Source organism: Hyla sarda, unplaced genomic scaffold, assembly GCF_029499605.1.
Source record: "Hyla sarda isolate aHylSar1 unplaced genomic scaffold, aHylSar1.hap1 scaffold_649, whole genome shotgun sequence".
Classification (NCBI taxonomy): Eukaryota; Metazoa; Chordata; class Amphibia; order Anura; family Hylidae; genus Hyla; species Hyla sarda.
This window is the reverse complement of record NW_026610664.1, coordinates 116,025-128,714: the sequence shown is the minus strand read 5'-3', so window position 1 is coordinate 128,714 and position 12,690 is coordinate 116,025. Positions and strand designations below refer to the sequence as shown.

Sequence of the window (12,690 nt, the reverse complement as noted above, 5' to 3'; positions counted from 1 at the left end):
GGCTAGCCAGCTAGCCAGCCCTGTGGGCCTTGCTGCTGCTGCAGCCAAAAAACAAAAGGTGGTGCTGCTGCTGCTTCTGCTGCTTCTGCTTCTGCTTGTGTCTGGCCGCTGTTGGAGCGTCCAGGCACAGGACTTCTGCTGCTGCTGACTAAATGGCCTCCTTAATTGGATCATTTGAGTAGCCAGCACACCTGTGCAGGTAGGGCATGACATGATAGGCAGCTGCCTTGATAGCGGGTGGGTGCTGAATGTTCCTAATTGACAAAATAAGATTAATGCTTATGAAGAAATATAAAATCTCATCCCTTCCCCAATATCGCGCCACACCCCTACCCCTTAATTCCCTGGTTGAACTTGATGGACATATGTCTTTTTTCGACCGTACTAACTATGTAACTATGTAACATAACATGGGGGGGGGGGGGGGTCTCCTGGCTGTTCACACAGGTGTGTCATTGCTGTACATTGACCATGCATTGCTTCTGTGGTATTGCAAAGGCAAAGACAAATGCTTCCAGCCATCCATTGCACTAATGGATTGGTCATCAGCTGGCTGTCTATGTCCCGCATCAATATAGACCAAAGTACAGAGGGTTAGGCTATGCTATTGTGCACCTACCTGATGCATCAGAAGGTGCGAGGCCCTTGCTAAATTCTGTGCACAGACTTTGAGATCTATACTTTAGACTGTATCTAAACCTGCTCCAACATGGACTGACATTCTGGCCTACTTTCAGCCGATGCGACTTGTCTGTCGCTGAACAGTCGCTTTTTATGTATTCAGCACCTATGTATAATGTTGTAAAAATGCTCTAGAAGCTAAAGTCGCAGAAATGTCACACATATTTGGCCTGCAACTTTCTGTGCGACAAATTCAGACAGGAAAAATCAGTATAAATCCTTAGAAAATTATCCCCCAGTGTCTCCATCTGCTGGCGGTATTGAATAAGCATTGCTGCACTGATGGGGTATGCATTAGACGAAAAAAAAGAAGAAAAAGAAGAATAATACGCCCAGAAAAGAGGCGAAAAGGAGAAAAACGTAAAAAAACGTGAAAAAAAAGTAAGAGGAAGAGAAGGGAAAAAAAGGTGGAAATGGGTTTAAAAGTGATTTCGGCGGAGAAATATATATATATATATATATATATATATATATATATATATATACGCGCACACACACACATATATATAAACGTATTCTCCGTTGAGATATTGCAGCCGCTGCTGTGTCCAGGCCCAGGAGCCTTAGCACTGTGCTGTGATGTCACTCAATACCACTGACATCACTAGGTGTAAACAACATCTCTCCTTTGCTGTGTATGTGACTATGGAGCTGTTTGGTGATGTCGTCTATTATGGCCTTCATAGAAGCAACAGGAGATTGTTGCATCCATCTAGAACCCTCAGAACTACAGTGCTATGATGTCACTCACTTCCACAGGCCTTGCAGAGTGTAAACAACAACAACCCAGCTTTGTTGTGTATGTAACCATAGGGATTTGTGATGTCACCTAGAACCTTCACAGCAGCGACAGCTTTATGAGGAGCATCAGCACTGCTCTGCCTGAGCAGAACCATCACCGCCATAGGTTGTCAAATAACCCGGGTTTAACCCACACAGGTAAGTCCAATGGGGTGCAAGCATGTCCTCTATGCTTACAGCTTCCCGTGGGTGTTGGTTTGATACCGTTTGGGGACAGCCAAGGAGGCATCTGCAGGCAACAAAGGTAGGTGTGTGCTTGTGTGTGTGTTTCCTATGCAGATCCTAAGCCCAGTGTCACATGCAAGTAGGAGGAGTAAGAAGGGTTCCTGGCAAATCCGGGTTATGGATTGCATTTAAAAAGGCCCCGTGGGAGTGCAATGGGCCCCTGTCTTGCTGCTTAGCAATAATGGTATGGGTTTAGGTTCTGCTGTGTGTACTGGTGGTTGACTGCCCCCCAGCCCAGAGTGTGCATGGAAAATTGTCTGGCAGCCTCCCTGACAGCAAGCAGTGATAGTGCCCATGAAGGGCACCTTGTTGGGCCCGCCCCTTTCACGGTTATCGCTTCTCGGCCTTTTGGCTAAGATCAAGTGTAGTATCTGTTCTTATCAGTTTAATATCTGATACGTCCCCTATCTGGGGACCATATATTAAATGGATTTTTGAGAACGGGGGCCGATTTCGAAGCTTGCTTCCGTCGCCCTATGCATTGACCCGATATGGCAGTATCTTCGGGTACAGTGCACCACCCCCTTACAGGGTTAAAAAGAAAGATTCCTACTTTCATTGCTACCTGCTTGCTGGCTAGCCAGCTAGCCAGCCCTGTGGGCCTTGCTGCTGCTGCAGCCAAAAAACAAAAGGTGGTGCTGCTGCTGCTTCTGCTGCTTCTGCTTCTGCTTGTGTCTGGCCGCTGTTGGAGCGTCCAGGCACAGGACTTCTGCTGCTGCTGACTAAATGGCCTCCTTAATTGGATCATTTGAGTAGCCAGCACACCTGTGCAGGTAGGGCATGACATGATAGGCAGCTGCCTTGATAGCGGGTGGGTGCTGAATGTTCCTAATTGACAAAATAAGATTAATGCTTATGAAGAAATATAAAATCTCATCCCTTCCCCAATATCGCGCCACACCCCTACCCCTTAATTCCCTGGTTGAACTTGATGGACATATGTCTTTTTTCGACCGTACTAACTATGTAACTATGTAACATAACATGGGGGGGGGGGGGGTCTCCTGGCTGTTCACACAGGTGTGTCATTGCTGTACATTGACCATGCATTGCTTCTGTGGTATTGCAAAGGCAAAGACAAATGCTTCCAGCCATCCATTGCACTAATGGATTGGTCATCAGCTGGCTGTCTATGTCCCGCATCAATATAGACCAAAGTACAGAGGGTTAGGCTATGCTATTGTGCACCTACCTGATGCATCAGAAGGTGCGAGGCCCTTGCTAAATTCTGTGCACAGACTTTGAGATCTATACTTTAGACTGTATCTAAACCTGCTCCAACATGGACTGACATTCTGGCCTACTTTCAGCCGATGCGACTTGTCTGTCGCTGAACAGTCGCTTTTTATGTATTCAGCACCTATGTATAATGTTGTAAAAATGCTCTAGAAGCTAAAGTCGCAGAAATGTCACACATATTTGGCCTGCAACTTTCTGTGCGACAAATTCAGACAGGAAAAATCAGTATAAATCCTTAGAAAATTATCCCCCAGTGTCTCCATCTGCTGGCGGTATTGAATAAGCATTGCTGCACTGATGGGGTATGCATTAGACGAAAAAAAAGAAGAAAAAGAAGAATAATACGCCCAGAAAAGAGGCGAAAAGGAGAAAAACGTAAAAAAACGTGAAAAAAAAGTAAGAGGAAGAGAAGGGAAAAAAAGGTGGAAATGGGTTTAAAAGTGATTTCGGCGGAGAAATATATATATATATATATATATATATATATATATATATATATATACGCGCACACACACACATATATATAAACGTATTCTCCGTTGAGATATTGCAGCCGCTGCTGTGTCCAGGCCCAGGAGCCTTAGCACTGTGCTGTGATGTCACTCAATACCACTGACATCACTAGGTGTAAACAACATCTCTCCTTTGCTGTGTATGTGACTATGGAGCTGTTTGGTGATGTCGTCTATTATGGCCTTCATAGAAGCAACAGGAGATTGTTGCATCCATCTAGAACCCTCAGAACTACAGTGCTATGATGTCACTCACTTCCACAGGCCTTGCAGAGTGTAAACAACAACAACCCAGCTTTGTTGTGTATGTAACCATAGGGATTTGTGATGTCACCTAGAACCTTCACAGCAGCGACAGCTTTATGAGGAGCATCAGCACTGCTCTGCCTGAGCAGAACCATCACCGCCATAGGTTGTCAAATAACCCGGGTTTAACCCACACAGGTAAGTCCAATGGGGTGCAAGCATGTCCTCTATGCTTACAGCTTCCCGTGGGTGTTGGTTTGATACCGTTTGGGGACAGCCAAGGAGGCATCTGCAGGCAACAAAGGTAGGTGTGTGCTTGTGTGTGTGTTTCCTATGCAGATCCTAAGCCCAGTGTCACATGCAAGTAGGAGGAGTAAGAAGGGTTCCTGGCAAATCCGGGTTATGGATTGCATTTAAAAAGGCCCCGTGGGAGTGCAATGGGCCCCTGTCTTGCTGCTTAGCAATAATGGTATGGGTTTAGGTTCTGCTGTGTGTACTGGTGGTTGACTGCCCCCCAGCCCAGAGTGTGCATGGAAAATTGTCTGGCAGCCTCCCTGACAGCAAGCAGTGATAGTGCCCATGAAGGGCACCTTGTTGGGCCCGCCCCTTTCACGGTTATCGCTTCTCGGCCTTTTGGCTAAGATCAAGTGTAGTATCTGTTCTTATCAGTTTAATATCTGATACGTCCCCTATCTGGGGACCATATATTAAATGGATTTTTGAGAACGGGGGCCGATTTCGAAGCTTGCTTCCGTCGCCCTATGCATTGACCCGATATGGCAGTATCTTCGGGTACAGTGCACCACCCCCTTACAGGGTTAAAAAGAAAGATTCCTACTTTCATTGCTACCTGCTTGCTGGCTAGCCAGCTAGCCAGCCCTGTGGGCCTTGCTGCTGCTGCAGCCAAAAAACAAAAGGTGGTGCTGCTGCTGCTTCTGCTGCTTCTGCTTCTGCTTGTGTCTGGCCGCTGTTGGAGCGTCCAGGCACAGGACTTCTGCTGCTGCTGACTAAATGGCCTCCTTAATTGGATCATTTGAGTAGCCAGCACACCTGTGCAGGTAGGGCATGACATGATAGGCAGCTGCCTTGATAGCGGGTGGGTGCTGAATGTTCCTAATTGACAAAATAAGATTAATGCTTATGAAGAAATATAAAATCTCATCCCTTCCCCAATATCGCGCCACACCCCTACCCCTTAATTCCCTGGTTGAACTTGATGGACATATGTCTTTTTTCGACCGTACTAACTATGTAACTATGTAACATAACATGGGGGGGGGGGGGGGGGTCTCCTGGCTGTTCACACAGGTGTGTCATTGCTGTACATTGACCATGCATTGCTTCTGTGGTATTGCAAAGGCAAAGACAAATGCTTCCAGCCATCCATTGCACTAATGGATTGGTCATCAGCTGGCTGTCTATGTCCCGCATCAATATAGACCAAAGTACAGAGGGTTAGGCTATGCTATTGTGCACCTACCTGATGCATCAGAAGGTGCGAGGCCCTTGCTAAATTCTGTGCACAGACTTTGAGATCTATACTTTAGACTGTATCTAAACCTGCTCCAACATGGACTGACATTCTGGCCTACTTTCAGCCGATGCGACTTGTCTGTCGCTGAACAGTCGCTTTTTATGTATTCAGCACCTATGTATAATGTTGTAAAAATGCTCTAGAAGCTAAAGTCGCAGAAATGTCACACATATTTGGCCTGCAACTTTCTGTGCGACAAATTCAGACAGGAAAAATCAGTATAAATCCTTAGAAAATTATCCCCCAGTGTCTCCATCTGCTGGCGGTATTGAATAAGCATTGCTGCACTGATGGGGTATGCATTAGACGAAAAAAAAGAAGAAAAAGAAGAATAATACGCCCAGAAAAGAGGCGAAAAGGAGAAAAACGTAAAAAAACGTGAAAAAAAAGTAAGAGGAAGAGAAGGGAAAAAAAGGTGGAAATGGGTTTAAAAGTGATTTCGGCGGAGAAATATATATATATATATATATATATATATATATATATATATATATACGCGCACACACACACATATATATAAACATATTCTCCGTTGAGATATTGCAGCCGCTGCTGTGTCCAGGCCCAGGAGCCTTAGCACTGTGCTGTGATGTCACTCAATACCACTGACATCACTAGGTGTAAACAACATCTCTCCTTTGCTGTGTATGTGACTATGGAGCTGTTTGGTGATGTCGTCTATTATGGCCTTCATAGAAGCAACAGGAGATTGTTGCATCCATCTAGAACCCTCAGAACTACAGTGCTATGATGTCACTCACTTCCACAGGCCTTGCAGAGTGTAAACAACAACAACCCAGCTTTGTTGTGTATGTAACCATAGGGATTTGTGATGTCACCTAGAACCTTCACAGCAGCGACAGCTTTATGAGGAGCATCAGCACTGCTCTGCCTGAGCAGAACCATCACCGCCATAGGTTGTCAAATAACCCGGGTTTAACCCACACAGGTAAGTCCAATGGGGTGCAGGCATGTCCTCTATGCTTACAGCTTCCCGTGGGTGTTGGTTTGATACCGTTTGGGGACAGCCAAGGAGGCATCTGCAGGCAACAAAGGTAGGTGTGTGCTTGTGTGTGTGTTTCCTATGCAGATCCTAAGCCCAGTGTCACATGCAAGTAGGAGGAGTAAGAAGGGTTCCTGGCAAATCCGGGTTATGGATTGCATTTAAAAAGGCCCCGTGGGAGTGCAATGGGCCCCTGTCTTGCTGCTTAGCAATAATGGTATGGGTTTAGGTTCTGCTGTGTGTACTGGTGGTTGACTGCCCCCCAGCCCAGAGTGTGCATGGAAAATTGTCTGGCAGCCTCCCTGACAGCAAGCAGTGATAGTGCCCATGAAGGGCACCTTGTTGGGCCCGCCCCTTTCACGGTTATCGCTTCTCGGCCTTTTGGCTAAGATCAAGTGTAGTATCTGTTCTTATCAGTTTAATATCTGATACGTCCCCTATCTGGGGACCATATATTAAATGGATTTTTGAGAACGGGGGCCGATTTCGAAGCTTGCTTCCGTCGCCCTATGCATTGACCCGATATGGCAGTATCTTCGGGTACAGTGCACCACCCCCTTACAGGGTTAAAAAGAAAGATTCCTACTTTCATTGCTACCTGCTTGCTGGCTAGCCAGCTAGCCAGCCCTGTGGGCCTTGCTGCTGCTGCAGCCAAAAAACAAAAGGTGGTGCTGCTGCTGCTTCTGCTGCTTCTGCTTCTGCTTGTGTCTGGCCGCTGTTGGAGCGTCCAGGCACAGGACTTCTGCTGCTGCTGACTAAATGGCCTCCTTAATTGGATCATTTGAGTAGCCAGCACACCTGTGCAGGTAGGGCATGATATGATAGGCAGCTGCCTTGATAGCGGGTGGGTGCTGAATGTTCCTAATTGACAAAATAAGATTAATGCTTATGAAGAAATATAAAATCTCATCCCTTCCCCAATATCGCGCCACACCCCTACCCCTTAATTCCCTGGTTGAACTTGATGGACATATGTCTTTTTTCGACCGTACTAACTATGTAACTATGTAACATAACATGGGGGGGGGGGGGGTCTCCTGGCTGTTCACACAGGTGTGTCATTGCTGTACATTGACCATGCATTGCTTCTGTGGTATTGCAAAGGCAAAGACAAATGCTTCCAGCCATCCATTGCACTAATGGATTGGTCATCAGCTGGCTGTCTATGTCCCGCATCAATATAGACCAAAGTACAGAGGGTTAGGCTATGCTATTGTGCACCTACCTGATGCATCAGAAGGTGCGAGGCCCTTGCTAAATTCTGTGCACAGACTTTGAGATCTATACTTTAGACTGTATCTAAACCTGCTCCAACATGGACTGACATTCTGGCCTACTTTCAGCCGATGCGACTTGTCTGTCGCTGAACAGTCGCTTTTTATGTATTCAGCACCTATGTATAATGTTGTAAAAATGCTCTAGAAGCTAAAGTCGCAGAAATGTCACACATATTTGGCCTGCAACTTTCTGTGCGACAAATTCAGACAGGAAAAATCAGTATAAATCCTTAGAAAATTATCCCCCAGTGTCTCCATCTGCTGGCGGTATTGAATATGCATTGCTGCACTGATGGGGTATGCATTAGACGAAAAAAAAGAAGAAAAAGAAGAATAATACGCCCAGAAAAGAGGCGAAAAGGAGAAAAACGTAAAAAAACGTGAAAAAAAAGTAAGAGGAAGAGAAGGGAAAAAAAGGTGGAAATGGGTTTAAAAGTGATTTCGGCGGAGAAATATATATATATATATATATATATATATATATATATATATATATATATACGCGCACACACACACATATATATAAACGTATTCTCCGTTGAGATATTGCAGCCGCTGCTGTGTCCAGGCCCAGGAGCCTTAGCACTGTGCTGTGATGTCACTCAATACCACTGACATCACTAGGTGTAAACAACATCTCTCCTTTGCTGTGTATGTGACTATGGAGCTGTTTGGTGATGTCGTCTATTATGGCCTTCATAGAAGCAACAGGAGATTGTTGCATCCATCTAGAACCCTCAGAACTACAGTGCTATGATGTCACTCACTTCCACAGGCCTTGCAGAGTGTAAACAACAACAACCCAGCTTTGTTGTGTATGTAACCATAGGGATTTGTGATGTCACCTAGAACCTTCACAGCAGCGACAGCTTTATGAGGAGCATCAGCACTGCTCTGCCTGAGCAGAACCATCACCGCCATAGGTTGTCAAATAACCCGGGTTTAACCCACACAGGTAAGTCCAATGGGGTGCAGGCATGTCCTCTATGCTTACAGCTTCCCGTGGGTGTTGGTTTGATACCGTTTGGGGACAGCCAAGGAGGCATCTGCAGGCAACAAAGGTAGGTGTGTGCTTGTGTGTGTGTTTCCTATGCAGATCCTAAGCCCAGTGTCACATGCAAGTAGGAGGAGTAAGAAGGGTTCCTGGCAAATCCGGGTTATGGATTGCATTTAAAAAGGCCCCGTGGGAGTGCAATGGGCCCCTGTCTTGCTGCTTAGCAATAATGGTATGGGTTTAGGTTCTGCTGTGTGTACTGGTGGTTGACTGCCCCCCAGCCCAGAGTGTGCATGGAAAATTGTCTGGCAGCCTCCCTGACAGCAAGCAGTGATAGTGCCCATGAAGGGCACCTTGTTGGGCCCGCCCCTTTCACGGTTATCGCTTCTCGGCCTTTTGGCTAAGATCAAGTGTAGTATCTGTTCTTATCAGTTTAATATCTGATACGTCCCCTATCTGGGGACCATATATTAAATGGATTTTTGAGAACGGGGGCCGATTTCGAAGCTTGCTTCCGTCGCCCTATGCATTGACCCGATATGACAGTATCTTCGGGTACAGTGCACCACCCCCTTACAGGGTTAAAAAGAAAGATTCCTACTTTCATTGCTACCTGCTTGCTGGCTAGCCAGCTAGCCAGCCCTGTGGGCCTTGCTGCTGCTGCAGCCAAAAAACAAAAGGTGGTGCTGCTGCTGCTTCTGCTGCTTCTGCTTCTGCTTGTGTCTGGCCGCTGTTGGAGCGTCCAGGCACAGGACTTCTGCTGCTGCTGACTAAATGGCCTCCTTAATTGGATCATTTGAGTAGCCAGCACACCTGTGCAGGTAGGGCATGACATGATAGGCAGCTGCCTTGATAGCGGGTGGGTGCTGAATGTTCCTAATTGACAAAATAAGATTAATGCTTATGAAGAAATATAAAATCTCATCCCTTCCCCAATATCGCGCCACACCCCTACCCCTTAATTCCCTGGTTGAACTTGATGGACATATGTCTTTTTTCGACCGTACTAACTATGTAACTATGTAACATAACATGGGGGGGGGGGGGGTCTCCTGGCTGTTCACACAGGTGTGTCATTGCTGTACATTGACCATGCATTGCTTCTGTGGTATTGCAAAGGCAAAGACAAATGCTTCCAGCCATCCATTGCACTAAATGGATTGGTCATCAGCTGGCTGTCTATGTCCCGCATCAATATAGACCAAAGTACAGAGGGTTAGGCTATGCTATTGTGCACCTACCTGATGCATCAGAAGGTGCGAGGCCCTTGCTAAATTCTGTGCACAGACTTTGAGATCTATACTTTAGACTGTATCTAAACCTGCTCCAACATGGACTGACATTCTGGCCTACTTTCAGCCGATGCGACTTGTCTGTCGCTGAACAGTCGCTTTTTATGTATTCAGCACCTATGTATAATGTTGTAAAAATGCTCTAGAAGCTAAAGTCGCAGAAATGTCACACATATTTGGCCTGCAACTTTCTGTGCGACAAATTCAGACAGGAAAAATCAGTATAAATCCTTAGAAAATTATCCCCCAGTGTCTCCATCTGCTGGCGGTATTGAATAAGCATTGCTGCACTGATGGGGTATGCATTAGACGAAAAAAAAGAAGAAAAAGAAGAATAATACGCCCAGAAAAGAGGCGAAAAGGAGAAAAACGTAAAAAAACGTGAAAAAAAAGTAAGAGGAAGAGAAGGGAAAAAAAGGTGGAAATGGGTTTAAAAGTGATTTCGGCGGAGAAATATATATATATATATATATATATATATATATATATATATATATACGCGCACACACACACATATATATAAACATATTCTCCGTTGAGATATTGCAGCCGCTGCTGTGTCCAGGCCCAGGAGCCTTAGCACTGTGCTGTGATGTCACTCAATACCACTGACATCACTAGGTGTAAACAACATCTCTCCTTTGCTGTGTATGTGACTATGGAGCTGTTTGGTGATGTCGTCTATTATGGCCTTCATAGAAGCAACAGGAGATTGTTGCATCCATCTAGAACCCTCAGAACTACAGTGCTATGATGTCACTCACTTCCACAGGCCTTGCAGAGTGTAAACAACAACAACCCAGCTTTGTTGTGTATGTAACCATAGGGATTTGTGATGTCACCTAGAACCTTCACAGCAGCGACAGCTTTATGAGGAGCATCAGCACTGCTCTGCCTGAGCAGAACCATCACCGCCATAGGTTGTCAAATAACCCGGGTTTAACCCACACAGGTAAGTCCAATGGGGTGCAGGCATGTCCTCTATGCTTACAGCTTCCCGTGGGTGTTGGTTTGATACCGTTTGGGGACAGCCAAGGAGGCATCTGCAGGCAACAAAGGTAGGTGTGTGCTTGTGTGTGTGTTTCCTATGCAGATCCTAAGCCCAGTGTCACATGCAAGTAGGAGGAGTAAGAAGGGTTCCTGGCAAATCCGGGTTATGGATTGCATTTAAAAAGGCCCCGTGGGAGTGCAATGGGCCCCTGTCTTGCTGCTTAGCAATAATGGTATGGGTTTAGGTTCTGCTGTGTGTACTGGTGGTTGACTGCCCCCCAGCCCAGAGTGTGCATGGAAAATTGTCTGGCAGCCTCCCTGACAGCAAGCAGTGATAGTGCCCATGAAGGGCACCTTGTTGGGCCCGCCCCTTTCACGGTTATCGCTTCTCGGCCTTTTGGCTAAGATCAAGTGTAGTATCTGTTCTTATCAGTTTAATATCTGATACGTCCCCTATCTGGGGACCATATATTAAATGGATTTTTGAGAACGGGGGCCGATTTCGAAGCTTGCTTCCGTCGCCCTATGCATTGACCCGATATGGCAGTATCTTCGGGTACAGTGCACCAACCCCTTACAGGGTTAAAAAGAAAGATTCCTACTTTCATTGCTACCTGCTTGCTGGCTAGCCAGCTAGCCAGCCCTGTGGGCCTTGCTGCTGCTGCAGCCAAAAAACAAAAGGTGGTGCTGCTGCTGCTTCTGCTGCTTCTGCTTCTGCTTGTGTCTGGCCGCTGTTGGAGCGTCCAGGCACAGGACTTCTGCTGCTGCTGACTAAATGGCCTCCTTAATTGGATCATTTGAGTAGCCAGCACACCTGTGCAGGTAGGGCATGACATGATAGGCAGCTGCCTTGATAGCGGGTGGGTGCTGAATGTTCCTAATTGACAAAATAAGATTAATGCTTATGAAGAAATATAAAATCTCATCCCTTCCCCAATATCGCGCCACACCCCTACCCCTTAATTCCCTGGTTGAACTTGATGGACATATGTCTTTTTTCGACCGTACTAACTATGTAACTATGTAACATAACATGGGGGGGGGGGGGGGGGTCTCCTGGCTGTTCACCACAGGTGTGTCATTGCTGTACATTGACCATGCATTGCTTCTGTGGTATTGCAAAGGCAAAGACAAATGCTTCCAGCCATCCATTGCACTAATGGATTGGTCATCAGCTGGCTGTCTATGTCCCGCATCAATATAGACCAAAGTACAGAGGGTTAGGCTATGCTATTGTGCACCTACCTGATGCATCAGAAGGTGCGAGGCCCTTGCTAAATTCTGTGCACAGACTTTGAGATCTATACTTTAGACTGTATCTAAACCTGCTCCAACATGGACTGACATTCTGGCCTACTTTCAGCCGATGCGACTTGTCTGTCGCTGAACAGTCGCTTTTTATGTATTCAGCACCTATGTATAATATTGTAAAAATGCTCTAGAAGCTAAAGTCGCAGAAATGTCACACATATTTGGCCTGCAACTTTCTGTGCGACAAATTCAGACAGGAAAAATCAGTATAAATCCTTAGAAAATTATCCCCCAGTGTCTCCATCTGCTGGCGGTATTGAATAAGCATTGCTGCACTGATGGGGTATGCATTAGACGAAAAAAAAGAAGAAAAAGAAGAATAATACGCCCAGAAAAGAGGCGAAAAGGAGAAAAACGTAAAAAAAACGTGAAAAAAAAGTAAGAGGAAGAGAAGGGAAAAAAAGGTGGAAATGGGTTTAAAAGTGATTTCGGCGGAGAAATATATATATATATATATATATATATATATATATATATATATACGCGCACACACACACATATATATAAACGTATTCTCCGTTGAGATATTGCAGCCGCTGCTGTGTCCAGGCCCAGGAGCCTTAGCACTGTGCTGTGATGTCACTC

General features: G+C 45.8%; 5 non-coding genes across 5 annotated transcripts; all 5 read left to right on the top strand.

Moving 5' to 3' along the window:
• The first annotated feature begins 2,039 nt into the window (after positions 1–2,039).
• Positions 2,040–2,230, top strand: LOC130342384 (U2 spliceosomal RNA). The gene has a single exon (XR_008882038.1). It is a non-coding gene; the product is annotated as a U2 spliceosomal RNA (small nuclear RNA).
• Positions 2,231–4,321: 2,091 nt separating this feature from the next.
• Positions 4,322–4,512, top strand: LOC130342383 (U2 spliceosomal RNA). Its single transcript, XR_008882037.1, has one exon. It is a non-coding gene; the product is annotated as a U2 spliceosomal RNA (small nuclear RNA).
• Positions 4,513–6,606: 2,094 nt separating this feature from the next.
• On the top strand, positions 6,607–6,797 carry LOC130342381 (U2 spliceosomal RNA). Its single transcript, XR_008882036.1, has one exon. It is a non-coding gene; the product is annotated as a U2 spliceosomal RNA (small nuclear RNA).
• Positions 6,798–8,892: 2,095 nt separating this feature from the next.
• LOC130342331 (U2 spliceosomal RNA) lies at positions 8,893–9,083 on the top strand. Its single transcript, XR_008881995.1, has one exon. It is a non-coding gene; the product is annotated as a U2 spliceosomal RNA (small nuclear RNA).
• A 2,092-nt stretch (positions 9,084–11,175) lies between these two features.
• On the top strand, positions 11,176–11,366 carry LOC130342402 (U2 spliceosomal RNA). Its single transcript, XR_008882055.1, has one exon. It is a non-coding gene; the product is annotated as a U2 spliceosomal RNA (small nuclear RNA).
• Positions 11,367–12,690: the final 1,324 nt, after the last annotated feature.